This window comes from Chamaea fasciata, unplaced genomic scaffold, assembly GCF_029207755.1.
Source record: "Chamaea fasciata isolate MVZ Bird 193981 ecotype frontalis unplaced genomic scaffold, bChaFas1.0.hap1 SCAF_11, whole genome shotgun sequence".
In the NCBI taxonomy this organism is placed as follows: Eukaryota; Metazoa; Chordata; class Aves; order Passeriformes; family Sylviidae; genus Chamaea; species Chamaea fasciata.
This window is the reverse complement of record NW_027094096.1, coordinates 12,126,153-12,139,793: the sequence shown is the minus strand read 5'-3', so window position 1 is coordinate 12,139,793 and position 13,641 is coordinate 12,126,153. Positions and strand designations below refer to the sequence as shown.

At 43.8% G+C, this 13,641-nt stretch overlaps 1 long non-coding RNA gene across 1 annotated transcript; it reads right to left on the bottom strand.

Annotated features, from left to right (window-relative positions):
* Window positions 1–10,362: 10,362 nt before the first annotated feature.
* Window positions 10,363–11,843, bottom strand: LOC136295291 (uncharacterized). Its single transcript, XR_010722625.1, has 3 exons — window positions 11,762–11,843; window positions 11,574–11,667; window positions 10,363–10,427 (listed from the first exon to the last, which is right to left on the bottom strand). It is a non-coding gene; the product is annotated as an uncharacterized lncRNA (long non-coding RNA).
* Between the last annotated feature and the right edge of the window lie 1,798 nt (window positions 11,844–13,641).

Below are 13,641 nucleotides of genomic sequence, written 5' to 3'. Positions count from 1 at the left end.
ATCTTGGCTTGCCTTTGGGGCAGACACTACAGATGCACTTTCTGCATCAGAAACCCTCCACTACAAGGCAGATTTCTTATCAAGAGTGGCAATACACATCTGCGAGTGGGGAGCTGGAAATACTTCTTTTGCCAGGGAGCACAGCCTTTGGGTACATGATGCATGCTTTACAGAAGCAAAACAACCATGTCACACAATCTTTTTGGAGAGTAAGTAATTTTATAGAGTTTTCTAATTTGAGTCTCTCTTGCCTCAAAGGTCTAATCCTTTCCTGTCCCTCCTGACTGATAAAACATGAAAATAGTTTTCTTTCATTTTTGGTGTTAAGCATACTTTTCAATATTATACTCTGTTTGCTAGAAAATGTCTATTCTCTCTCACTCTCCTCTGCTGTCCAGAGAAACTGGGCAATGCCACATGTACAAGAAAAAAATCCTGGATTTTTTTCCCCCCTTTATATGCTGGGCTCTCCCCATCCACAGCCTGGGGCTATGAAATTCAATCATTGGCACTCACTAGTGTTCCAAAATCTCAGCTTTTCTTCTTAGCAGCACTTGGAAAGACAACTAGGAAATGTCAGTGGAGTGGATAACAAGCAGCAGTATCTGTAGCCCTCAGAAATAACACAAATAATGAGGAAAAGGTAAACAGGTCCCTGGGGCAGCTTCTCTGATAGCTTTGTACACACAGGCAGCATTTCACATTATCCAAAACTTAGCTCATAAGCACGTTTAACTTTAATAGCAGTGTATGATTATCTTTGTTCATTGGTGGGGTGAACTTTTCCTTGTGTTTAAATGTGCTATAGAAGCAGAGCCCTAATGAGCAGACAGTGCCAGGAAAATGCTGCCAGCAAGAGTCTGGCACAGCAGCTCCTGCCATGCAGCCCTAAGGCAGTGTCCTACACTCTAACACCCGAGGCTCCCATTCCCTCCTCAGCTGGAGCACTTTAGAGCACTCTTGTGGCATCGTCTGAAAAATTTTAATACAAAACAAAGAGCAAAATATAGAGACTATAGAGAGTGGGAAACTATACAAGAGACTATACAAGAGTGGGAAACCTGCTCAAAATGCAATATTCAGGTTGTTAAATTACTATTATTTGAAGTCCCAGCTAGCTTAGCACTCGGCAGCCCTATCACCTCAGAGGGAATATACAGCCGGTGTATTTTCAGATCTGCTTCTACTGAGACGACCATTATTCCAAAGAATATAGTGAATTGATATTATGAATGGCAAATAGTAGACACCTCCATTACAGTTAATCTGTATTGAGTATATTTTTGTATTCAGGCATAAGGCTGAATTACATACATGAAAAAGTTGGTGGTGCCCTATATACTTTGGTTGAGGTCTCCAGCTGTTACCAAAAGACATTTTAAACTCTTCCTTATTAAAGGAGGGAAAAAAAAAGGTAAAATTAACCTCACAGACCTCACAGAGTTTAAAAGATGTATTGATTTTGACTTTACTGGCAGATTCTTACATGGGTTTGCACAAAGCAAATGAACTGGTGGACTTACAAATATTACCAAGTGAAGTAATCAAAGTGAAGTAATCACTGCTTTCTCTTCTGAAAGTCACGGTGACTTTCTCCAAGCAGAGTTACTGAAGACCCACAGTGAATCTGGCCCTCTCCCCTTTAAAGCACTTGTGGCTTGGAGTGCAAGTTCTCTGTGGAAAGTACTTGATGTTCCCCTAACAGTTTCCAACACACTTCATTGATGCTTTTAAATAACCCCAAGGAATGTTATTCATTAGCCAAATATGCACATAGAGCCAAAAAATAATTATGATTTTTCAGGCTCTGGAATTGTCAGGATTTCTAGTTTCAGTGTCAGGGCAACACTGCCAGGTATGTCCTAGACATGAGTGACTTCCAACTTACTACTCAATACTCTTTGTTTCAAAAGCCGTTTCAGTCCCCTACAAACTAATGAATGAAACAATCTGCAACAAACAGGCTGCTAAATGAAGTCTCTCAGGTGACAACTTCCCATGTGCACTCTAATAGGTCAGCACTAGCACGGTTCCTTTCACAAGTGATTCCTGAGCTAAATTCACAAACAAGCACCAGACTCAATTCTCTTCCCTGGGCATTTTGCCCAGAAGACTCAAACAGGCTGGAGAATAATTCTGACTTGTGAAAAGTTCTTTTCCCCTCCTATTCCCTGACCACGTCGCTGTGTGCCGTACTGGCCCAGAGGATGCAGCAGGAATGCAGTGTGGCACAGCACATCTCTGCGCTGCACCAGCCCATCCGTGGCACGGAGCCACATGCTCCCAGCAGGGCAGCTCCCGCACACGAGTCAAAGCAGCCTGAGAAGCAGGCAGTGACAGCCCTGCCTGCCCGCTGTGCCCAGTGAACCTCAGAATAAAGAGGCTCAGGCCTGCTGTTCAGAAGAAAGTTTTGCAACATTAGTCTGTGCCCAGCAGACCTGTGGAGGACACTGAGGTCAACCAGCGGGAGTTTCCTAGACAAGATTTGGTCTTACTAGTTTTAAGAAAGCAAACCTTCATTTTCTAACTCAGCCATCAATGATAAATTATATAGAAAACAGAAATTTTCAATTTCCCTGAAGTTGCTGGATAGAGCTTAAAGACTAAATGACAAAAAAAGAAAAAGATAAATGGATGTAAAAATATGACCACAGGAGGATAAACATGGCTGGAACCAGTAGAGAAACAGATAAAAAGGACTACAGTGTTTTTTGCAAGTCATGTAACAAAGACATAACAGCACATGCCCAAAGAAAAAGTTCAAGGAAAAGTCACCTTTAATATCAAAGCATTCAGTGAATACAACCGCCAGAGACCCCTTTTATGACTCTCCAGGACCTAAAAAGGACTTCCAGTGGGAGGTAGATACATAAAAATTAGTTCTAGGAAAGTAATGTTTATGTATTAAATAAGAACCACGTTTAAATGAGTATGTATGATTATGATGGATAAATACCTTGTTGTAAACCCTCACAACATACACAGAAAAAAAAAATCCTCAGTGTGTTCTGCACAGATAAAGAATGCCTGCTTTCTAATGATTCAAATGTATTAGAAAGTTTATTACAGCTGATTTCCGTGTCTTCAGTGCTCTGAGGTCTGAGTTGGATCGAATCCTCAATTTCACCAGCTTGAAATGAACAAGGCAAAGCAAATTATTCACATGCACTGAAACCCATCGGAAAATTCAGACTGCTTTAATCTGCCCCAGCGCATGCACACGGATGAACAGGAGCAGAGCGGTGTGTGCGGTGATGAAGTTGCAGCGGTGGGGCCGCAGTGGCTCTGCGGCCGGGGCCGGCCCGGGGCAGTGCCGTGGGCCCGGGGCAGTGCCGTGGGGCCGGAGCAGGGGCAGGGGCCGGCCCGGGGCAGTGCCGTGGGGCCGGGGCCGGCCCGGGGCAGTGCCGTGGGGCCGGGGCAGTGCCGTGGGGCCGGGGCCGGGGCAGTGCCGTGGGGCAGGGGCCGGCCCGGGGCAGTGCCGTGGGGCCGGGGCAGTGCCGTGGGGCCGGGGCAGTGCCGTGGGGCCGGGGCCGGCCCGGGGCAGTGCCGTGGGGCCGGGGCCGGGGCAGTGCCGTGGGCCCGGGGCAGTGCCGTGGGGCCGGGGCCGGGGCAGGGGCAGGGGCCGGCCCGGGGCAGTGCCGTGGGGCCGGGGCAGTGCCGTGGGCCCGGGGCAGTGCCGTGGGGCCGGGGCCGGGGCAGGGGCAGGGGCCGGCCCGGGGCAGTGCCGTGGGGCCGGGGCAGTGCCGTGGGCCCGGGGCAGTGCCGTGGGGCCGGGGCCGGGGCAGGGGCAGGGGCCGGCCCGGGGCAGTGCCGTGGGGCCGGGGCAGTGCCGTGGGCCCGGGGCAGTGCCGTGGGGCCGGGGCCGGGGCAGGGGCAGGGGCCGGCCCGGGGCAGTGCCGTGGGGCCGGGGCAGTGCCGTGGGCCCGGGGCAGTGCCGTGGGGCCGGGGCCGGCCCGGGGCAGTGCCGTGGGGCCGGGGCAGGGCCCGGGGCTCCGGGCCGCCAGGAGGAGCCGCAGAAGCGCTGCCGGCGCGGGCACGGCCGGGGCCGAGGGCGGAGAGCGGCTGGACGGCACCGGCACGGACACGTCCTCTCTCCATGGGAGCCGGCGCTGCATTTCTCATCTGCAGCGCACAGGAGGGAGCACAGGAGCCCCCGGCAGGCGCCTCCGCCCCGCCCGCCCTGGCACAGCTGCCCTTTGCAGCACCTCCACTGGGCACCGCTGCTGTCTCCTGGGCTGGTTTGGAAGGGATGCCCCCCCATCCATAGAACACTCTCAGGGAGAAGCTGGCACAGAGAGCCTCGCTGTCTGGCAAAACAAAATGCCTTAGAGGCAGCTGCTGGCTGTTATAATTCAATAGGGAAAAAATATTTCGAAGGGGATGATGCCACCCTCTTAGACGTTCCTGGAACTTAAAGTGAACATAAGTTAGTCGGAGGGAGAAGTATGCATCTTGCCATGTTGACTTTTTATTTAAATATATTGACTAAAATAAGTTCATTTGATCAGTTTCATTTATCATGTGCATACCACAGCAGATGCAGATTAACATACCTATTAGACATATATTAGTTTAAAACCAGTGTGATAAGCAAGCAAAGAAACAAAACAGGCAAGAAATTAAAAAAAAAAAAATCTGAAAGTATCTTCCTATGCAGGATTTCACCTTTCAAAGTTGAGCAGTTGAAAGTCATCAGTTCAGAAACGGCTCCTTCCTGGCCCAGAACAAGTGAGATGGATGAGCTCTGGTAAAGCCCAAGGTAGCCATGGGGCACACACCTGGCTGGCACAATGCCATGACCACCCTGCCACTGCCAGCATGTTGCCTGCTGGATGGGAACAACTCTCTTACTCTGCTACTCAGGTTTCCGACTGACCCATGTTCATAGAACCCGCCTACCCTGTTCCCAGCTGATGTCAAATAATGCACATATATTTCATGCTACAGTTTTCAACAGCTTAGGCATTAAAATGTACTTTCTGAAATACTGCAGTCCCCTTCTTGGCTCTAACATTGCAGTGTTAACTGGAGTATTGTAACAGCACTATGATTCAATCCCTGTGTGCTTTATGATTCAAACTCCTGCATAGCTTACTGCAGGAGCTGTTGGACTGGCTATGCTGTTTGTAGGGCAGAGCTGACACTCATCCTCTCAGTGACAGACACAGACACCAGCTCTTGCCTTGCCATGACCTTCAAGCTTTCCTGGGGAACTCCCATTCATTTTGGCCAGTGACACTTCACTCCCAACCTACTGCCAAAGATCATACAGCACCCTCGAGACAGCTCTGCATTTCTGTGCACTGTTCATTTTTCAAATAAGTCTCTTCTGGGCACAGCCACAATCCAGAGCTGCTCTGAGGCTGTCAGGTGATGTCCACAGCCCTTGTCAAAGTTGGGATATAATCCAGCCTGGTCCATTCTTTTCTTATTTAACACCAACATATGGAAAAATTTTTTACAGTATTATGACTCCCTGTGCAAGCTGCCCAGTGATCCTTACATCTTGTGTGGGCACAAGCTGTGAAAGTCAGCAGCCTCATTGTATGGATGCAGATGTAGCATCTCATCAAAGTGTTCCCAACTCTCTTTACTACTTTCTTCCTTTCATTTATTTCTTCCCACTTTTTCACCCAACTTCACTATCTCCTCTGTTTCTTTTACAAATTTCAAGCCTGAAGCCAAATTTCTTCAGATCTGACTCATTCTATGCAAGCTGAGCACTGACAACTGCCTTGAATGTGGGTGGAAGCTCTCTGAGAGGAACCAAGGTGGAGCAGCCAGTAGGGCTGTCCATGCTGCACACAGGACGCTGCTCCCTGTGTCAGTGCCACACCAGTGCCCTGCCTGAGGCTTGTGCAGCCCTGTGTAGCCACATGTGCTGCTGCCACACAGGCAGGACACACAGGTGACTTCCCTACTGCCTGTGGCCTTTCAGCAGTCTTCCTGTCTTATACAGTTGGTTGTATTAGCACTAAAGAGTAAACAACTCTACATCCCACTGGAAATATGGTCAAAATGTGGCAGCATGCAATCATGCTTGTACATTCAGTTAAATCCAGTAATAACATATTTTATTCTGACATGCCATTGAAAACTGAATGCATTTATTTCCTCACACAGCCCAGCTATAGGTAAAGCTTTTCTGGATGTTTCAGACACATTATATAAACTAAGTCAACACAGCCTCTAGATACAAAATACCCTTTGAGAGTGAAATTCTGGTCTCTAAGGAATATGCTCTGGCAATAGCAAGATTTACTGTTTTTGTCATTAGATTTTTCATTGTTTTCTTAGGATATCAGTCATAATTTTTTTGTCAACAGGTTTTGTGTATCTCAACATGAGTGATTGACTTGCATGTCCAATCAATGAGAACTCAGAGGCTTCAGCATCTCTTCTGGTAACAACTGCTGGGATTTACTCTCAGGAGTATAGGAAATGTTCTGCAGTACAAGCCCCATCTCTCATGCTCAATGTCAAATGTAACAGGTTTCTAATAATAGAACCACCACAACCTGTCCAGCAATTCCAGTCCTGGATTTGCCATGGGACACATCTCATTAGGTTATAGCTAATACAGTAAACAGTGACCCTTCCTAGTGACATGGTAAAAATAGAAAGACTTCACATGACAGGGAGTTTTCTCATCTACAACACACTTCAGAAGGTTTCAGCAGGGTGCGTTTCAGTGACATGTTTACATTCCTCTTACACAAATTACAAAAGAACTCTGGGGCTTTCATACGGCTCTTTATAGGTAGGAAGGACAACCATCTCCAGGGTATACAGATGCTAAATATTTAATTTTATACCTCACTCATAATTGTATATTCAAAGATTTTTATTTTATGGTGGGAACATAATAGAAGAAAGAGGAATGTAATGCGGAAAATAGAACTTTCCACATTATCCCTTAACTGAATTTTCTTGAAAATTCTCACGTTCCTTTAATTACTTCCATGAAGAGATCAAGTTGCAAAAGTATCAGTTGCTTTAGGACTAGCTGTCAACATAATAAAATAACATAGTTGTAAACTGTTGCTCAGCTTTGACTACTGGGGGCAGTAATTCTCTGGTCCAGCTGGTGTTACAGTGCAGTGTTCTCACCAATGCTCAGTTAAGAGTTATCTTAAACCTACAGAGAATTCATGTGACACCCACAGACTGAACGGGAAAGACAAAAATGATGCAGAGGTGCCGGGCTTCAGAGGTCTCTGAGCTACCATGCAAAACCTTCATCAACCCACCCCCTACAGCTGCACAGCCACAGTTCCCCAGGGATCCCAGCCTCCTGCTTCCCGCTGTGCAGTGCCACCATCCCAGCCTTACCCCCTCGACCACCACCAGAGGAAGAGCTGAGGCAAGGAGACAGGTTACACTCAGCATGCCACAGCCCAGGGGCAGGAGCAGGGCTGGACAGAGTTAGGAAGTCATGAAAACCCAGATCAGACACCCAAGGACAGGCAGCTATAAACTAAACCTGCACAAAGCTTTACATCTGCACTGCCTGCACATCCTGGGCCAGGAGAGCAGCTTGTTTCCTGTGAGCACGTGGCCAGGGACAGCCTGCAGGACACCCCAGTCTGAAGGACACCTCAGCCTCAGCTAGGATCACTGCACTCATTTTCCAAGGCCAAGGTCACTTATCCCATTGACCCAAAGTCTGGTTCCTGGGCTGGGTTTTGTGGCTGGTGCTGTGGTGAACGCAGCAGAGCAGCGAGTGGAACAGAGAAATGCTGCTTCCTTCAAAAATTCAGACATCCACAGCACTTGCTCACAGCGTTTCTGTACATATTGTAATGTCTGCATTTAGTTTTGTCCACATGCCAAATGTGCACTATAGTCAGAATACATGTACACAATTGTGCCTCCCTTTCTTCCCTGCAACACTGGGTAAATTGTGTGTCCCTGCCTCAAGGAATTGAGTGGAGAGGTATTGGAGCATATTTGGAAGATACCAGTTAGAGTTGTATACCAGCTTCACACTGAATTTCAATAGCAATGTAGTGTTAGCATCCAGCTTTATGACCACTACCACTGCCTCAATCTCACTTTGACACTATTAGATTTCTTCCTGAAGAAAGAGGCCTGAGATGCTGACCTGCACCACATGGGAAAAATGCCAGCAGATTCAAAAATTCTGCATTTCCTTGCTATAGCTTTAGAAATACTACAACTTTTTAATTTGTTGTGATAGTCTAAGTTTTGTTCATCTTTAACTAAAAATCTGTATGGACATATTATTGTACTTTGCAAGCATCAGCTGCATATACTAGATTTGATGCAGTACTTGCTGCTTGGTCATTCTCTTTTTATCTGCCAGAGCCTATGTAATGTTTAACTCCTTAACTTTTGAGCATTCATCACGGTATCATTCTTACCTCTTGCTGACAGCTGCTTGGTTTTTACAGCTTTTATATAAGATGTGTAGATGCAGAAATCTGCTCTGTCCCATCCATCTCTGAGTTTCAAGACAGTCTTCTCTGCTTTTGCAGCAGCTTTCATTCAAAATTTTCTTTGAAAATATTTCATCTGAAAATATTTTTTAAAGGTTACAGGTCATTTATTGCTCTTCAGTCAAGAATTTCTTTCCAGACGTCAGAAACTACTGTGCTTTAATTATACAGTCCTCTGAAAGGCCTTCCACACTATGATTTTTTTTTGTTTTATGAAAGTCATTTTATTGGCAAAACATATGACTAACAAAAGGGATATGACTATGCTTACTGTAATATGAAGTATTACAACACTGTTTACAGCTGAGCTTTAAAAACAATTTTCGGGCAGCTCTGGTTTTGATGACTAAAGCTTAAACCTCTTGGGGTTTTTTACTCATTTTTTAAAGGCAGAGGTGGTGAATTTCTAATTCCTGATGCCATTTTTGTCAAGCCGGGTGTCTGTAGGTCAGGCATATGCACTACAACCGTCCATGTTTTTTTGAGTTCTCTAATGGAAACTCATATAAACTGTAAGAAGATTGTGACACGCTGTCTAATTCACAAATTGAGATAACGTGAGAGCAGTTCTCCTCAGCCTACACATAACTTAAAACTTGCTCCTTCTGCCTTAGCCCTGAAGGAGAAGTTGTTGCCTGAAACATTGTCTGTCTTTTAGCTGGTCCAATGAAAACCCATTTGGGCTGAAGAACCATGCTTTGCATGATGCTTTCGGCAGGACTCTGCACAAACATTACTGCTGGAGCTCCTTATAGTCATGGTTAGTCAACTGGCTGGCAGATCTCAAGAGTTCTTTATTCCTGTCAGACACAAACCATTATAGAGCAGCATTCTCCAAGAGACAGATCTGCTTGTGGGACATATAAATACTGCTTTTCCTTCCATTGATGTCAATAGAAGCAAGGCTGGAGGTATGATGTTATGAGATGCTAAGTTCTTAAAATATGTTCTGAATGATTTCTATTTTTAAGAGCTGTTTTGCTTTGGAGGATGAAAGGTCTGTTCACTTAATATGAGAAACAAGGTCTGTCTCAGAGATGTGGAAGAATATCCAACAGCTTAGCTATTTCAGGAATAATCTGTAAATTATTTTTAGAGTTTGTTTAAACCGTTGTTAACTATACCTGGCAGATTTCTGGCAAATGCATTATTGTTTCTTTAGACTTCTCCATTTCTGCAAGGAAACTTTTTGGGAGACGGGACTTGTCGCTTCTCCTGTTTACACTGTTCTACTTCGTATAAATAATTACACATTCACTGGGAGTGGGACTAACACCTCCACCCTCCCCAGGAGGGTTACTGAACCATCAGACTAGAGCATTGTTTTTCTCTCACCAGCTGGCTCCATGAATATTTAAGTATTTCTTACAAAGTGGGACTGTTCCAATGAAAGGGGCTGATGGTCAGGTCACTGCTGTGAGGCAGAAACCTGAATTTGCAGAGAGGTGAAAACCTCTCAAACACAGGTAGGAGTTAGATTTTGTGAGGCTTGCAATGACTTCTTGAGGAGCACTGATGTGATCCTCACTTTCTCTGTGGGATTTACACATCAATTTGTGTCATTGTTTTGACAACCACTTCCATTAAAAATGCATCTTTAGCATTAAGTGGAATAGTTTGCACCAGATGAAATTGAATTTGGGAACTTAATTTCATTCAGAAATATGAAAAGTCATATTCAGCTTCTAGGTACTGAGATTTTCTTTCTTGTCCAAGTATTCAAGAAATTATTAGCTCATACTGAATTATAAAGTCTTCTAATAATATGTTGTTTACAATTATGGGCTCCACAAATTCTATGCCTTTTATCTTAGTCTAATCAAAGGTCAGGTAGATAATTTCTGCTTTCTGCTATAGAAACTGTGAATTTTAGGAAGCATACCTTGTTGTCATAGAGTGAAGAAGGGTTTTTGTGAAAGGTAGGGTAACTTGGGAATCCACAGCCTGGAAAGACTTCATTTTCCTTTACTGAAAAACATTCAGTTTAAGAAATAGACTTACATATTGAGGATAGTTTAAATAGCAAACTAAACCAAAACAGATAAACTGGGATTATGAGTGGAAAAGATTGCTTAACTATCCAAAACTGAATGGCAGATTTAACTCCGGATTCTTGTATTAACACAAAGTATTGAAGAATTTGAAAATGGAGTCAAAATTGTCACAATAATCTTTGAACACAAGGATGCAGTAAAATCAAAAGCCCTGTTGTGTTTGGATTAGACCTCTGATCACTTTCTTACAGTTAAAACCTTTTGGGTCGAAGTCTTGTATTAGACTTTGACTGGAAATGGATGCTGGAGTCTTCTTCTGCATTGCAGAAAATGTAAAAGTGACACAACAGGTATACATTCAGAAAATAATAATCCAGGGCAGACCAGAGACAGAGTACACTGAGTTCAGAATCTGCTTTGTTGAATTAGATGTTCTGGACTTTCACTTATGTTAAAAAGAGATAATTGAATAAGGGTACTTAAGAGGACACTCTGGTGTTAATAATTACAGAAAAATATTAAGGAATCCACAGAGTCACACTTTTACCTGGGTAAAACCTGTAACCATGAGATGGGTGATAACCAAGAGACAGGCCAGCAAACACTTTAGGATGGTGTCAAGGCAGAGAGAAGTGACAGTGGCGTTTAAGTTCCTAAGAGCCCAGAGCTTTGAAAACTTAGCTGGAAAGCTGAATACAGAGATGTTGTACTGGATAGACAGTATAATAACCATGATCTATTGGTTGCACTTAGAACTCAGGCTCCATATGAATCAGTTCTTCTCATGCCCTTTCAAGAATCTATATACCTCACATCACATATCTACATCTGCACCTATTTACAGCAGGAATTCCCTGCCATTTGACACTGCCCAGGATAATTATTATCAGTGCACTGCAGTACATCTGGAAGGATGAAGGAATGCTGGCTCAGCATACCTCAGGCAAAGCACTGCACCTCTTAAAGAAGGATGGATCACATAAAACAGGAGCACGAGCGCTGCATCAGCCTTTCATGCACACCCAAAGCCAGGCATAATTGCTTTGAAGTGGAAGAGTTGCAGCAGTACAGCTCTCCAGCTGAAGAACAGGTAACAACAGAAATTTAAATAAATACTCACCAATCCTTGCAAACTCTCTGATTCCCTATTCAAAGATGTTTCCCATCCACCAGAAAATGTTATGTGGTAGAGGCAGGCAGTCTTCATTCCTTTCCTGCTGGGATTAAAATGAAATTTGGCTGTTATCTCAAGAATGAGCCCAAAGACCAGACCTACATTCTGGAAAGACTTTTCTCATCCCGAAGTACCCTTTCAATAAGTGAGTAGAAGAATTTAAACATAAAGACTCTTTCAAAACAGTTGCCTGTGCTCAAGTGTCCGTGTCCAAACTGAACTCAAGTATAGTTTAGGAATACTGAAATTAAATTACACTATTACTTACTCAGTCTGACCTTTATTTTGTTTGGTGGATATGAGAAATTTCCTCAGAGACTGTTAAAACAAAAATAGTCTGAGGGTCTTGAAAGGATTAAAACAAGTAACTCCTGGAATACGAAAAGGATAAACTGCTGCTTGATTCTGGCACTGCACTTTTGATTCCTAATGTACTAAAGGACTGTTGCTAAGTTAGAACTGAATACAAGTTTCAAGCATTTTTATACCAAGTATATATCTAATTTAGGCATATAATGCTGTTTCTATAATGCCTTTCCAGCGTTTAGCTTACTTTTCTGATACATTTTGTAACTAAAATTACTACTGTCTAGAAGTCTCTGGTCCCAGCTCCTAAAATTTCCATGTATGTTCCTCCAATTTTTTTATAACTTTTCCCCTTGATACCTTAACATTTTAATGACCTGTAATGTTTTGACCATAGCAAAAAGCACTTATCTAGTACTCAGATGTGTTCTTTGCAATACCATGCTGAGACTGATATTGACAGTGACATTTCTTTACATAATAAATAACAATGATTCTGTGAAAATCATTACCCAGCAACGTAATAGATCACAGATGTGTTTTAAAAACATAATATTAGGCAAAACTCTGAATTCTGGTCTGGAATGCATGTGTGCATCTCCCAGGGCAGTAATTCAGCACTTAGAAAAAGTAAACTCACTATTGTAATGCACATGGCAAATAGCTGAGTTTCAGCCACCAGTGAAATAATTTGGCCCCAATTTTGCATTCCATGACCCCTGTGCTCTGATGGGAAGTAGGCCATAGGGACTGACAGTAATTCCTGTAGTCAGAACTGCCCAGCCCTGGTACAATTTATTGTTGCACAGGAACATCAGTGATGCAACACCCACTTCCTTGCCAGGGACTCTGTGCTGAATAAGGACAACTGAGGATCCAGCATGAACAGCAGGAGAAACCCAGGAAGTCTTTCTGTACCATCAATGTGATGCTGTACCTGGCAGAGAATGACTGTATCAAGATATTCCCTCGCAATTACTTCAGCTCTCTTGGCTTGGCCTAATCTGCCTGTTAAAGAAGGAGTACTCTCCCTGTTCTGAATTTTCATCTTTGAGGAAGGAAGTCCTTCAGATGTAGCCTCCTCCAGTTTATCATTTAGATGTAGCTGTTGAGCTGCTCAGTTAAGTTAGGGACTCCTTTTCAAGCCGAGAAAACAAGTGCAAGAATCATTCCAGCAGATGGAAACTTGACTGTATTTTCCCATCTTTTGTTGCACAGGCTGTCATATCATTTGCACATTTTGTAAAGTGCTTTTTCCTCATTGTCTCCTTTGTGGTAATTTGGAAGCAGATAATGAATTTTCTTATCAGTAAAAGTAGGAAAACAGTGTTTTAGTTGGCTGAAAAACACTTTCCTTCTTAAGAGCATTTGCAGTAAGTAAATTAGATCCAACTGTTCTTTTTATGTCTACCCTTGTAAATAATAGTAGAGGGAAATTCAGGAAAAGCAATGAGAGCACTGGCAGGAAACATTTTCTCACAGGACTTAGTTCTGATTTCAAAACTAATTACATGTGAAACTGCACCATGAAACTCAGGTCGCAGGTATCACCTGTGCAATAGAATATGACAGCATAACACATTTGATTCTCTTAAGAAATATCTCTTTCCTGCAAATTCAGACTTCAGAAGACAGGAAAGAACAAAAATGGGAGGGGAGGGAACTGAAGCTAGATGCCTTAATACAAACCTACTTATTTACAGATGAT